The sequence below is a fragment of the Bidens hawaiensis genome, unplaced genomic scaffold, assembly GCF_021521415.1.
Source record: "Bidens hawaiensis isolate Kalapana, Puna unplaced genomic scaffold, B.hawaiensis_p1.1 tig00017943_1, whole genome shotgun sequence".
Taxonomy (NCBI): Eukaryota; Viridiplantae; Streptophyta; class Magnoliopsida; order Asterales; family Asteraceae; genus Bidens; species Bidens hawaiensis.
The window spans coordinates 14,492-28,625 of record NW_027492708.1 but is presented as its reverse complement, the minus strand read 5'-3'; the positions used below and the strand labels follow the sequence as shown (position 1 = coordinate 28,625).

Genomic DNA, 14,134 nt, shown 5'->3' with positions numbered 1-14,134 from the left:
TTATATTTGCGTTTTATTGTGCCTTTTTTTAGTTATAATTGGGTCTTTTATCTCTGCATTGTGTCTTTTCGGGGTTTTTTTTTAAACGAGAATGATGAGGGAAACATTTTTGTTTTTTTAATTTTTTTATTTATATTTTGAGTTATGATTTCTTTATTAGTTTTTTGGAAATTTTTTTGAAAGGTTTTTTGTGTGGCCACAAATCTTTCTCACCCTTTTCATTTTTATCTGCATTTGTATTTTAACTTTTCCCACCTATTGTATATCCTTGTTAAATTCTAAACATCATATCATCAACGCAACTTCAAATGTGTTTATATTTTTTAAGGTTGCGTGTCTCCCATTTAATGATATGTATAACAAGAAAAAAAAAACAAAAAACAAAGTTTAAAAATGTGATGATGCATTTTAACCACGTACACAGCTCTAAATTCAACAAATTTCCATTTTGTGGGACTTGAAATGCACCAATTTAATGGGAATAAACAAGATGTAAAACTAGACCAACAGACAAGACAATAATGGTCTGATCTTCACAAGTACAATCTTCTACGTCTGTAAAATAAAATAGCATGAGCTCGTTATAAGAAAAGGAATTGTGTGTGTGTGTGTTGGGGGGGGGGGGGGGGGGGTTGGTCATCTCGTAACCATCCTCCGGCGTGTCAATTAGTGCGAGTATTGAGACAATGGTAACGAGATTGAGAAGTGAGGATCCTAAACCGTTGGTCAAAGTGAGGTATTTATAGCCGGAGAGGTAGAGAAGGATTGGTCGAGCTGCCATTATTAGTGAAACCTTCTATTCTTGTGGGGGAACACGTACGAGGTTTCTGATTGGACGTGACAACTGGTTGATTGGCCCATCATGTAGTCCCAATTCCTTCTGTCATTGCTTTCGCCATCGACGAATCTTGGGCTGTGATTGGCTCTAAGACTAGCCGTTATGCGTTACGTTTCCTTTATGGGTGACAGGCCTTTATCTTCACCGTGGGGGGGGGGGGGGGTGGAGGAGCCTTCTTTTAATATAACAATTCCACCCGCGGGTATGTTCCAAGACCTTGTGTTTTGCTTGGTTCTGTGGATGGACCTATGGCTGCTAGTAAGCTAGTGTGGCTAGACCCGCGGGTGTGACCTGAGACCAGTTTGTGGTCCACCTAGGTTTGCGGGTGTCTTTGGGACCCTATCTCTTCAGTCAGCAAGAGAAAATAGAAAAAAAGGAATCTGTCTTCTTGTGTTGACGTTTTTAATTAGATACCAGCTTTGCTAATTTTTTGAAACTCAAATAAGCTTATATGCTTACTTTTTTTTTAAGAAACAAAATTGTATAAAAAAAATTAAGCATTTTTATATCGTTTTAGTATAAATATAATGAAAAAAAATACCTTTAGCAACTATACCACAGTACCAAAGGAGCAATGCTCTGGCGGTCCTCAATGGCTTTCTCTAGGAGAGGTCGTCAGGCCGAATCCCTTTCGTAACAAACGTGTCATGTGCAAGCCAAAGCCCTTCAGGAGGTGGGCTTCACTGAAATTGATGGCGGGCCAGGTAACCAATGCTACATGTGACTGCGGTCATTAGTGGTCTTTTGCCAATGAATGTACACAAGGCTTTGTTGGTCGTTCAAGAAAACAAAACACAAGTGTAGCACAATTTATGATATAAAGTTAACTTGAAATATTGCAAAGTGGTTGTATATCTAATAATGACTAAAAATAATTCAAACAGACAAGAAAAACAACATATTCTATCATTGACATCATGGCGATCAATTTCACATTCATATATATGTAGGAGAACAATAATTACAGATATCACAAAATAAAATATTTATATGATGATAATTATAGTTACTATATGTCTCTATATGGTCATCGCCATGCTAACATTGCAATTATTAGTTTACTATTTCAGTAACGGTAACATGCAATATCTCCAAATAACGAGAACAATATCATGAAACACAATGATCACAAGATTAATGCAGCAAGCCAATACCGCTCATCCATCCAGAAGCTTACGAATTTGTTTTTTAGTTGTGGAAGTCACCCTATTTAGCACACTTATACTACTAGCTCCCACCTAAATACACTTAACTATGGAGTTTTCATTTGTTTCATAGCCAACTAAGTCTAAAACGCATTAATAAGGACATAAACCAAGAATCTTCAATGTCCATGGCCGATGTAAGATTTTTCTAAAGTGTTACAATGGGTCATGTTAATCTTCTGTGTCATTACAATATTTAAGATAAAATTGCTTTTTGTATAAAACATTATGGGGTAAGAGAAAGTCAAAATGGACATTAAAATTATACTGACATAAACAAATTAAGGTGAAGTTAATTTATATTTATAGATTGTTACATAATTGACATGGCATTTGCTATGTATTATGATGCTTCAAGTTACCACAAACAAAAACATTCTCTTTCCCACCTACTTTTTATTGCCCATTGATTACATGATCGAATATCATGTTAAGGAACTCCCCTATATCCTTATCTTTATGTCCTTTTATATTTACTTTTAGATTTATGTTATGAATCCTATGAGAAAACCAATACTTAGTCTCTTAATACGACCCGGCACGACATGACTCTCTTGCAAGTTCCAAACTATGTACTTCGTGAGCCGTACATAATCATTGTTGATTCTTGATGTCGATCTTTATTAATGTCATTTTAGTTCTTAAATTTAAACCCGAATGTCGTCTAGAACACTCCTGACATAGGCCATTGAATCTTCGTTTTGTACTTTGAACTAATATCCAACTATAAAGATTTACCGGTGCGGTGATTTTCTAGGATCATAAATCTTTCAAAATTGAGATGAAAAATATAGAAATATATATTTTATGTCCTTGAATAATTTGCAAGATCCTCTAGCATCCATAGAAGTTCTAATTCCCACGTCAAATGTATATCTTTAAAAAACTAAACTAAGCAAGAAAATATATAACAACATAAAAACATATAAAGAAAATTATACTTTTATTAAATAAATAAATTGATCAGTTAATTATAAATAAAAGTTAAAAAGTATAAAACAAAAAAAAAAGAAAAGGAAAGAAATGATAAATAATTATTATACCTACGCATTTTATCGTTTAATAGTAATGGTTAAATAGCCATTTTGTAAATCATAACAAAATTTAACATTAGTCACAATACAATCCATGACAAATTGTAAACGTAATGAATGAAAAATTAAAAACGAGATTGTTATACTTAACAAAAAAGCGAATAGTATTTAGTTATGTATTGAAACGAATCATATCCGGCCGATGAAATTAAGAACGCTCGATGTTGCCTCTAGTTATGGTACAAACACAAATAAACCAATCGATTTTTATAAGTAAAAGAAAATGGTGAAATCAAGTGGCAAACCACCAATGCTTGTCTCCTTCCTGAATTAGTGAATCATTAGAATCATCAATTCGACAGCAGGTCTAGTTTAAGAATATTTATTAAAGTTGATGGTTGTGTAAAGTTAAAGGTACAAAGTAATAATATAGTCCAATAGCTTTTAATTCAATTAAAAACATAAAAGACGAGGTACAGACAATAACTTTTTTGCATCTACTATAGTCTATACACGAGCTATAAAAGACAAGAAGGTTCAAGATTATAGCTCGTGTATGGACATAGAAGATGTAATATTAATAGTGAAGTATTAATAATACATAGAATAGATCGAGTGTATACTAAGTAATTCACATGTCATAAGATATTCTAAACACAATCATAATTCGCTGGCATGCAGTTGAGTGGGAAGGGGTGACTAGTCAAAACATTTTTCATTTTTATAATTGTTCTGAAATCAAATTTTTTTTTTCATAAAAATAGATACATACAGAAATAAATATTTCATCTATAAAAAATATATGTATAAATGTATAATCCTTTTATAGAAAGAGTCCATAATAATAATAATAATATGAAATTAACACAATAATATATACGACTAATTAGTCTAATGATGTTTAAAGATCTTGTTGGAAAATCACTTAGATGCGAGATCGAGTTTTTAAATTGTGAATAGTATGAGGAATATCTACACATTTTAGTAACATTGATTTAAATAGTTAAATCAAATATAGGTGTAGAACTGTAAACATTCTATTTCTGTAACTTCGATCCTCTTCATCTTTCAAAATCTATAATACCATAAGAAATATATTTAAACATATTTGATAAGGTATATGATATCATCAATTTCCGGTATTATATCCCGTCTCAAATATGTTTTAATTACTGGTTTTTAGTATTAAGCACATTCGAGATGATCAACATTATCAAATGCATATATGTATCGTCATAGCTCATTGATTTAGTATAACTCTTTTAGACATCATGATAATTCTTTTCATATTTTTATTAATAATTTTGTAACACAGGTCGCATTTTATAATCTTAGAATAAACCATGAATAACATACACAAGAGCTAGATTTGATCAATAGCCTCTTACACCAAGTTTGATGTCTCCAATTTATAATTAGAATGTGCTCAACTCCCGACTCATATCACGTCACATCGGTGAGAATCAATTACCATTATGTACAAATTGATCTGAAAAAACACTTTTGAGAATTATAAAATTACACAAACACTATAGCTTTTACTATATGAAAGGTATAAAAACTATCAAATTAAGATACTTTGCTTAAAGAACACTCGAATGAATTTTGGTTAAGAGTATTAAACTCTTAATGTTCTTAAAGAACAAAGTTGCATCTCAAATATTTGTATATGCATGTACATTCTTATTCTTAGTTAACAATAAACATCACTTAAAGAACACGATAGGCCCAGGCGGTCGACCGCCCACGGCCCGACAACCCGATAGGCCCAAATTTCTTTTAAACACGAGAAAGCTTGTTTGGAGAATCAACACGTGTTTATTCCATTTGCCTTTTACACTTTTAGTTACTTAGCTCCAGATGTCGTGGACCTTCTAAACGGAGTTCAGAAAGTCATGCATAGTAATTTATCGGCCCATAAGAATCAAAACTTTGTTTTTAGCAGGGTTGGGTTTGCTATCCAAAAGGGGGTTGCGGCGCAGCTTGTTACCCGCTTACCTGCCACTTCATCATAAATCGTTTGGTTGTTTTTGATTATTATGGTAATGAGAATATACATAAAAATTATATATATATACACACACACACATACTAGTTTTAGAGCTCGTGTCACACACGGGATAATTCAAATTATAAAATTATAAGTAAAACAAATAATTATATATATATATATTACATCTATACTTATATCTATACAATGTGTACATAAATTGATTTTTTATATATCACATAATGATTTTTTTAAATATACTTAATAAAAAAAATGTCCGTGCAAAATCGTACTCGAGAATGCTTCTTTCTATTGAAAAATTCATTCTCGGTGTTATATATGTATAATTGAAAGAATTTTGGTTATGAACCAATTTCGAAAATAAGACTTCTAATACGATTGTAGTTCTAACCACTCAGCCTAAATACAAAAGAGGCGTTACCTTTATTGATATATTTATCAATTTAACCAAAATTGTAGCAATGGATGTTCTTCAAAAACTATGTTTTTCCAAGTTTTAAAGAGCTTCTTGACAACCTAAAAAATAGTATGTTAACCAATTCAATTTTGTGAATATTTTGTTTCATTTGAGCATAGTTTTGCATGACATGCTTCCGATACAACGTTTTGATCACCATTAAAGGAAAAGTTAATGTTGACATATATATTTCAAATTTGATAAAAGTTAGAAGAATTGATAGGCATGGGGTGGCATGTCGAAAGTGTTCGCAACCTTTTCTTAAATTTTAATAGTTGAGGGAAAAACAGTCAATTTGCCAAATCCCAAACCTTTTGATTATTTCAAAAATTACCCTTAAAAATAAATTTGAAACCCGAATCATGTTTAAAATTTTAACTTTCGTATTTTTGACATTTTAAAGTCAACACTTTGAACTCATAACAGATTTAACGATAAATCTATTTTGCATTCTCAAACTTTTAAAAATACTCAAAATTTTCATTTTTGACCTGCAACAAATTTTGACATAAATGTAGTTAACTTGTACCAAACAATCTATTAACCAACTTTTGACCCATAAAATGAAATTTAACTTCCACAAAAAACCCGAAACAATTTTCATTTGAGAAACATAATTTGTTGTTGATTTTTGGAATTCACCAAGTATTTTGAAATATATAGTAAAATAATATGTTAATATTTATATTTATAAAAAAATATAGATATTATATAAATATATTGTAAAGAAAAGTGAATAATTACTGATTTATTACATATATTAAGGTATATTAGTTTTGGAGAGAAAAAATTTGTGAGAATTAACCAAAACATAACAAGTGTTCCCATTTATTTTACTTTATTAGAATAGGTAGATATATTTTAAAAAACTATGTAATCTTAATGTTTAAACCCAATTATTAAACTAATTTAGGGTTCAAATTTTTTTCGCCTTCGCCTTTGAATCCATCTGAGCATTAATTTTAATAAGTTTAATGTATCAAAAACAGCTTTTGATAGTTGATACTTCCATTCGATACACGAGTAGTTCTGTACTTTCTATTAATCCTTTCAAAACGTTCTCATTATTTTTTGTTGTTTCTCAGAAACAGACCTACCTAAATAATTGAACAACTAATAAATACCCAAATTCAACCAAAAAAAAAAAAAAAAGAATAGACCGTGTACACGTCAGCATAAATAAAAACAAATAACCATTTACTCTTTCATTCTCCCACCCTTTATATTATCATCTCCTCCATTTCTCAGTCTCAAGCTTCACCCAATCCATGGCTTCACCACCAAACACCAGCAGCAAAGCCACAAGCTACAATTCCTACGTCCGCAAACTCAACACCTCCAAACTCCTCTCCGCCTCCTCCAAACTCCTCTTCCGCCTCACCCTCTTATTCGCCCTCCTCTTAATATTCTTCACCTTCAACAACCACCCCCCGCCCGCTGACGTCACCTCCACCAACCACCGCCTCCTCACCTCCAACATCCTCTCCTCCGCCTTCTACGGCTCCGGCGCCGCCTGGGAGAAACAAGTCCGCCGCTCCTCAACGCCACGTAGACCCAACGGCTTCTCCGTCCTCGTCACCGGTGCCGCTGGCTTCGTCGGCACTCACTGCTCGTTAGCCTTGAAAAAACGCGGTGACGGTGTGTTGGGTTTGGATAATTTTAACTCTTATTATGACCCTTCACTGAAACGTGCACGACAAGAGTTAATGAAATTACACCAGATTTTTATAGTCGAAGGCGACTTAAACGACGCCGAATTGTTGTCAAAGCTTTTCAGTATAGTACCTTTTAGCCATGTGCTTCATTTAGCCGCGCAAGCTGGCGTACGCTACGCGATGCAAAACCCGCAATCCTACATTAAATCCAACATTGCTGGATTGGTTAACCTCCTCGAAACCTCAAAAAACGCGGACCCCCAGCCGTCAATTGTCTGGGCGTCATCCAGCTCTGTGTACGGTCTCAACTCCGAAAACCCGTTTTCAGAGTCTGACCGTACGGACCAACCCGCGAGTCTCTACGCGGCTACTAAAAAAGCCGGTGAAGAAATTGCCCATACTTATAACCATATTTACGGGCTTTCCATTACGGGCCTACGTTTTTTTACCGTATACGGCCCGTGGGGAAGGCCTGATATGGCTTACTTTTTTTTCACTAAAGATATTCTTCAAGGGAAGACAATTAACATATACCAAACACAAGATGAGAAAGAGGTGGCGCGTGACTTCACGTTTATCGATGATGTTGTGAAAGGGTGTTTGGGGGCGTTGGATACCGCGGAGAAGAGTACGGGGAAAGGCGGGAAGAAGCGGGGGCCGGCGCAGTTACGGATATATAATTTGGGGAACACGTCGCCAGTGTCAGTGGGGAAGTTGGTGTCGATTTTGGAAAGTTTGTTAAATGTGAGGGCTAAAAAGAAAATAATTAAGATGCCTCGAAACGGTGATGTTCCGTTTACTCATGCGAATGTGAGCTTGGCTTATAGGGATTTCGGGTATAAGCCGACTACCGACTTGGCGACCGGGTTAAGGAAGTTTGTTAAGTGGTATGTTAGTTATTATGGGATCAAGCCACGGGTAAAAAAGGGAGTTAGCGATTCGAATTAATCGGGTTAATTAATCTTTCACGGTTTCTGATTTTGCCCCTGAACTTTTCTTCTATCGAGTTTGCCCCTAAGTTATAATTCTTAGTATAATTCCGATCCGTTGATGTTTTGTCGTTGGGTGAAGACGATGAAGCAACTATGGCGTCGTATCGAAGGGCGATTTGGTTACAATGTTTGCTTGGATGGAAATTGATTCCAAAGCAATGGAAGATATATAGATATATGCATGCATAGTTACATTACTACATACAATGTCATAATAAGGGTGTGAAGGGGGAGAAGTGTAGATCTAAGAAATGAAGGGGTGAGAGTTTGTAATAATGTGTTGTTAGATGTAAATCTAAAGATAAAATTATTTTGTGCCTAAAAGAGAAAGGGTGCAATTCAAGGGTGTATGTTGTAATTTCAACAAAATTATGATAAGTCACTTTCATTATTTTGATTATTGTGATATTTGTATATTTTTGGGATATTTTGAAATGGCCTATACACGACACATGAACAAAATCCATATTAGTTTTCTCTCTTTTCTAAATAATATGACTATGTAGGCTTAAGTTTAAGGATTAATAATATTAACTTTTAATACACTTTTGTCTAAAAAGTATGTACCCTAAGCTATTTTAAACACACCCCTTATATCTATTTTATTAAAAAATGATGTCTTAGCCACTAAATTGGTTAAAACTTGATAAAAAGTTGTTTTATGCGTATAAATATGTTTATGTGAGATATGATCTTATACGTTAAGAGTTATTTGAAAAGATTAACAAGACAGCGTTCAGTATCAATAATCGATCAAAGTCTAACTAGTAGCATTGTGAGTTCTAAGTGTAGAAACTTGTTACGTGAGTCCGTGAGGGTGACATGAGTGAGTATATATGCAATGAAAATAAATTGATGGTCGGGTGTTTAATGCCTGTAAAATATTAAATATAAATAACTAGTTGGATAATGATTTTATTTAATAATTTTATATTATAAACATAAAGTTTTGTATTAAATAAATTCACATTTTAAAAGGATGGTAATGACTGTATGGCCTTTTTCTCCTTTTCAACGTTCATTTTGGCTTTAATACATGCATGATTGCATGCCTCTCATTGATTAAGGGCTGAGTTGTCCTTTTACACCAGGTTTTTCTTTCCTGTAAGACAAAAGGCAACGGTTAAAAATAAAATAAAATAAAATAAAATAAAATATTATTTGATATTTTTGAAGAGTTTCATTTTGGGCTCCACCTGATAAAAACGTCCTTACGCGCAGTACGCAAGCTGGTCCCGCAGGAAATGCCTCCCAATGGTGAAGGACTCCGCCTGTCCCCGCAGCCTCGGATACAAGCCATCAGGGAATGCCACCCGCGCAGCAAGGCTACACGCACAAGGCACTTAGCTCTCAATCACTCAGTGTCACCTGAAGGAATGAGCAAAGCCGGGAACAATCCCGCACAAGGGCGGGAGGGGGAATACTCCCGCCCAAATAAGCCAGTCCGTACGATACAGGAAGATCTTCTGTACTGTACCTGACGAGGTATGGGAAAAAGATCTGACTAAAGAGACGACAGCTTACTGACACAGTATGGCGAGCAGCATGCTCCTGTACTGTGTCACTATTAGCCGATGCCTACTCACCAACTACCGCCATACCACGTGCGTAGCCGGCAGTTGGTGGAAAAGGAATAGTACACAGCAGGCCTGGTCACTATCAGCCGCTGCCTACCCACCAACTACCAGCAGGGCACGTGCGTAGGCCACTGTTGGTGGAACAGGAACACTGTTGCAGCCGGCCATACCTCCTTGGAAACCTACCTTCGGCTATAAATACCCCAAATGGTATGACCATCTCATCTTATCATATCTTATCTTGTATCATCATATTATACCTGATATCTGCTCTAGCAATCTCTTAATATACACTTATATTTAAAGAGCAATCTAGTCTGATTCTCACGCCGGAGGGTGGTCACAAGGAGGAACCCCCCCCCCCTTTCTCAGTGACAAGCTCACGGTGTCTGTTTTGCAGGTTATCAGAAGAACCATCTTCTCAGGGTCTAACCCCTCGTGGGAAACATCTATCTACCCCCCAGGTTACCAGTAATCTGCCCGGGGTTCGGTTAGTGTTTCTTCATTGGCGCCATCCGTGCATAAAGCTAGAACTTTATTCCTCTCCAGTTTTTTCAAACTTCTAAGATGGTTAAAGAAACTCCGGTAACCACAACCCCAGCTACTGGGGGGAATACCGGCAACACAGTTTTTACAAACACTACCCCGGCTACCCAAGCCGGGGCAAGTGAAGTAAATTTTACGAACACTACCCCAGTTACCCAAGCTGGGGCAAGTGCAGTAAATAATCGCTCACTGGGAATCACCGATACCCAGTTAGAGAAACGAACAAGACTCCCCCGCCAAACACTCGATGAAGTTAAGGCATGGGCGGAGGCACGTCAGAGGGAATTCCAAGCTGAGTTGGACGAACGCTTGCGTTCCGTCCAACAGGCTGACGAATTCGAAGATTACTTCGATGACTCGGAGGAATCCGACTCCGACGCGAACCCTCGCCATAGGGCAAAAGGGAAGCGTAAGGAAACGGATTCCCAACCGAGAAGGCATTTTGGACAAGCCTTCAAACCAAAAAGCACAGGTGGAAGTCCACGAGAGTTCTCCAAAACATTCAGACCAAACGTTGCAAATGCGGGAACGTCCAAATTTGCAAGGGACATTGCGGAAGCAATCGCCCCTAAAAGTGCCAAACAAATGTCCAGCATAGGCACATATGATGGTATATCCGACCCAGATGATCATTTGAACAGATTCATAGCGGGGGCAACCGTCAGTAGTTGGACGGAACCTACATGGTGTTACATGTTCCAAATGACACTGGTCGGGGGCTGCTAGAGCGTGGTTCGATCGTCTACCGGTCAACCACATCTACGACTGGGCTGACTTCCAACAGAAGTTTAGCCAACACTTCAGCCAGCAAAGAAAGTATACCGAGGAGCAATGGACAATCCTCAAATGCATTCGGGAGAAAGATGAATCTTTGCTGGACTTCATAACTCGCTTCAACTCGAAGAAGCTAAGTCTGGGTAACATTAGCGAAGATCTTGTCCGCGCTGCTTTTATTCAGGGCGCAAACGACCCAGAGCTCATCCGCACCTTAACAGGTAAAGATGGCATGCCATCCACATGGGATGCCATCATGACAGCAGCTAAACGCTTTGCGGAAACGGAGAAGCAACTGGGTAGAGATCTCCCACAGAGCACAAACCTCTACACCCAGAAAACAAGAGAAGACAACGTTCTCACCGCCCGATTAAACAAAAAGCGGAAGCTAGGCATTTGGCAGTCAAGGGTAAACTTTGACACCTCATCCGGCTTGCAGCATCGGTTAGGCGGAAGGGATAACGTACAGTCAAATAAGAACTCCAGATGGACGCCGCTCACTAAAAGCGTCACCGAGATATTCGCCACTGAGGAGCTCCCATGGCCAAAGCCTCAAATAATCCGACATCGCCACAATGCTGATCGGAGCAAATACTGTGAATTTCACAGGACAAAAGGCCACAACACCGAAGAATGCATAGACGTGAAGGACATGGTCGAGGCATTCGTCAGAGATGGGACGCTCGCACACCTCGTGGCGCAATGAACGCTGAGCAGGCTGATGCGTGTAGAACCCCAGCTGGGGAAAACACGAATAAAATTACAGCTTCAATATGGAGACTACATGCTGCGTAAAGAACGAGATCCCGAACCAGGTGCGTATCGGCTCGATGGCACTCCCATCCCAACAACATGGAAGGGAGCTCATTTACACAGTTTGCATGTAAATCAATTCCAAATTTGTAAAGAAAAGGCCAAGAGCCACTTCTAATGGAAACGATTCTCCTTAAAACATTGACGCTGATGATTTTACATTTTTATGAACTGATTTTACATCTTTACGCTGATGGGACGCTCGCACACCTCGTGGCGCAATGAACGCTGAGCAGGCTGATGCGTGTAGAACCCCAGCTGGGGGAAAACACGAATAAAATTACAGCTTCAATATGGAGACTACATGCTGCGTAAAGAACGAGATCCCGAACCAGGTGCGTATCGGCTCGATGGCACTCCCATCCCAACAACATGGAAGGGAGCTCATTTACACAGTTTGCATGTAAATCAATTCCAAATTTGTAAAGAAAAGGCCAAGAGCCACTTCTAATGGAAACGATTCTCCTTAAAACATTGACGCTGATGATTTTACATTTTTATGAACTATCAACACTAATGCCGGTTTTCACCGCATACATAAGTGTGAGTCGTTGCGTGGGGAAGGCGGCAAAACCCGCATAAACCCAAAAAACGACAAACCTTCACGCAGGTCAGTCGAAGGGGAAAAGTTCAGTCCTCCCATTAAATGAAAGTGCCGGTCTATCCGCATGAATCATGAAAAAGGGAACTGAACACTAACCCATTGACAACCACGCGTCGAACGGTTCAAAACAGAATTTCTAAACAAAAGGATGAGGAAAACCTACACGCAGGTCAGGTGGTAAAGTTTAGCCATCCTACTACGTGCAAGTGACGGTCCTACCCGCACAATCACGGAAGAGGAAGCAAAACTTCACACCTACCTACCACGTTCAGAGGTTAACTTATCCTCAAAAGATAAGGAAAACCTACACGCAGGTCAGATGGTAAAGTTTAGCCATCCTACTACGTGCAAGTGACGGTCCTACCCGCACAATCACGGAAGATGAAGCAAAACTTCACACCTATCTACCACGTTCAAAGGTTAACTTATTCTAAACACTTGGAAAATTGCTAATTTAAACTAAAGTATGCAATGTGACATCTGCCCCGATCCGACCCGACCCAGGTACCCGTTTCTCTTATCCGATCTCTTTCTTTTATGATTTAATATCTATTTATACTTATATTTTACCTTTAATAATAATATATATTTTCCTTCCCGCCTCTTTCTCTCTCTTTCTTTCCGCCGTCCCGTCCCTCTCCTTCTCTCTTTCCGCCTTCTTTTCCCTCTTGTCGCCGTCCCGCCCTTACGCCTTGTTTCCCTCTTTTTCTTCTAACTCTTTGCTTGTCCTTTGTTCCTTCCCGCCTAAGGTTGTCTGCGCAGCTCCACGCGCCAGACCCCTTACAAGGAATCCTGCGTGAAGACCACCTGTTTCAGCGTTACGCGAGACGAACTCTTCTCGCAGCGCGCTAAGGATTTTGTAGTTCTTCTCGCAGCGCGCTAAGAATTATAGTTCCTCCCGCGGCGCGCTAAGAAATGTGATTCTTCCCGCGGCGCGCTTAGAAATGTAGTTCTTTCCGCGACGCGTTAAGGTTGGTTCTGTCTACCTTCGCGCTCGCGCTCTCTTGACCTTTTGTGTCAGCCTTCTCGCGCTAAACCCTTTGAGTTTTCTTCTGATTAATCTAGCCGTTTGCTTTTGTGTTGTCTTATCTTTTGTGCTGTTGACCTAATCTGCTTTATGTCTGAAAAGTTACTTTCGGCGCAGCATGCGCACCAACCCCATTGGTTGGCAGAAAAAGTGACTGACATTATCTTTGGAGATCTGCTTTTTCCATGCCTGACCTGCACCTTTATCTGAACCGCCCATGCCTTTTCTTACTGTTCCCTGACAGCTTTATCTTGCCTCTGCAGCTGCCATATCTTTCCATATCTTTTGCTTTTGGATTCTTATGCTTTTTGATATCTTTTGCTTGATCCTGTTAAAGATCTTTTCCCCTTTTCTAGGGATTATGTCTCCTAGGGTTTTCCTATAAATAATAATAATATTTTCATAACACTACACACACAAAACACTTAATCTCTCCTGTTCTCTTGCTCCTTGCTCTCTCTGCCGCCTTCCTCTCTGCCTCCGTCTTCCTTTCTATTCTGCCCTGCTTTTCCGGTAATATATATAATAATTCACTTATTAATTATGCTAACTTGTAATCAAGACTTAAAACAAATCATTAAAACAATAATCTTATTTATAG

The 14,134-nt window shown here is 38.0% G+C and overlaps 1 pseudogene; it reads left to right on the top strand.

The window, feature by feature from the left end:
* The first annotated feature begins 6,813 nt into the window (after nucleotides 1–6,813).
* On the top strand, nucleotides 6,814–8,516 carry LOC143555016 (UDP-glucuronate 4-epimerase 6 pseudogene; annotated as a pseudogene).
* Nucleotides 8,517–14,134: the final 5,618 nt, after the last annotated feature.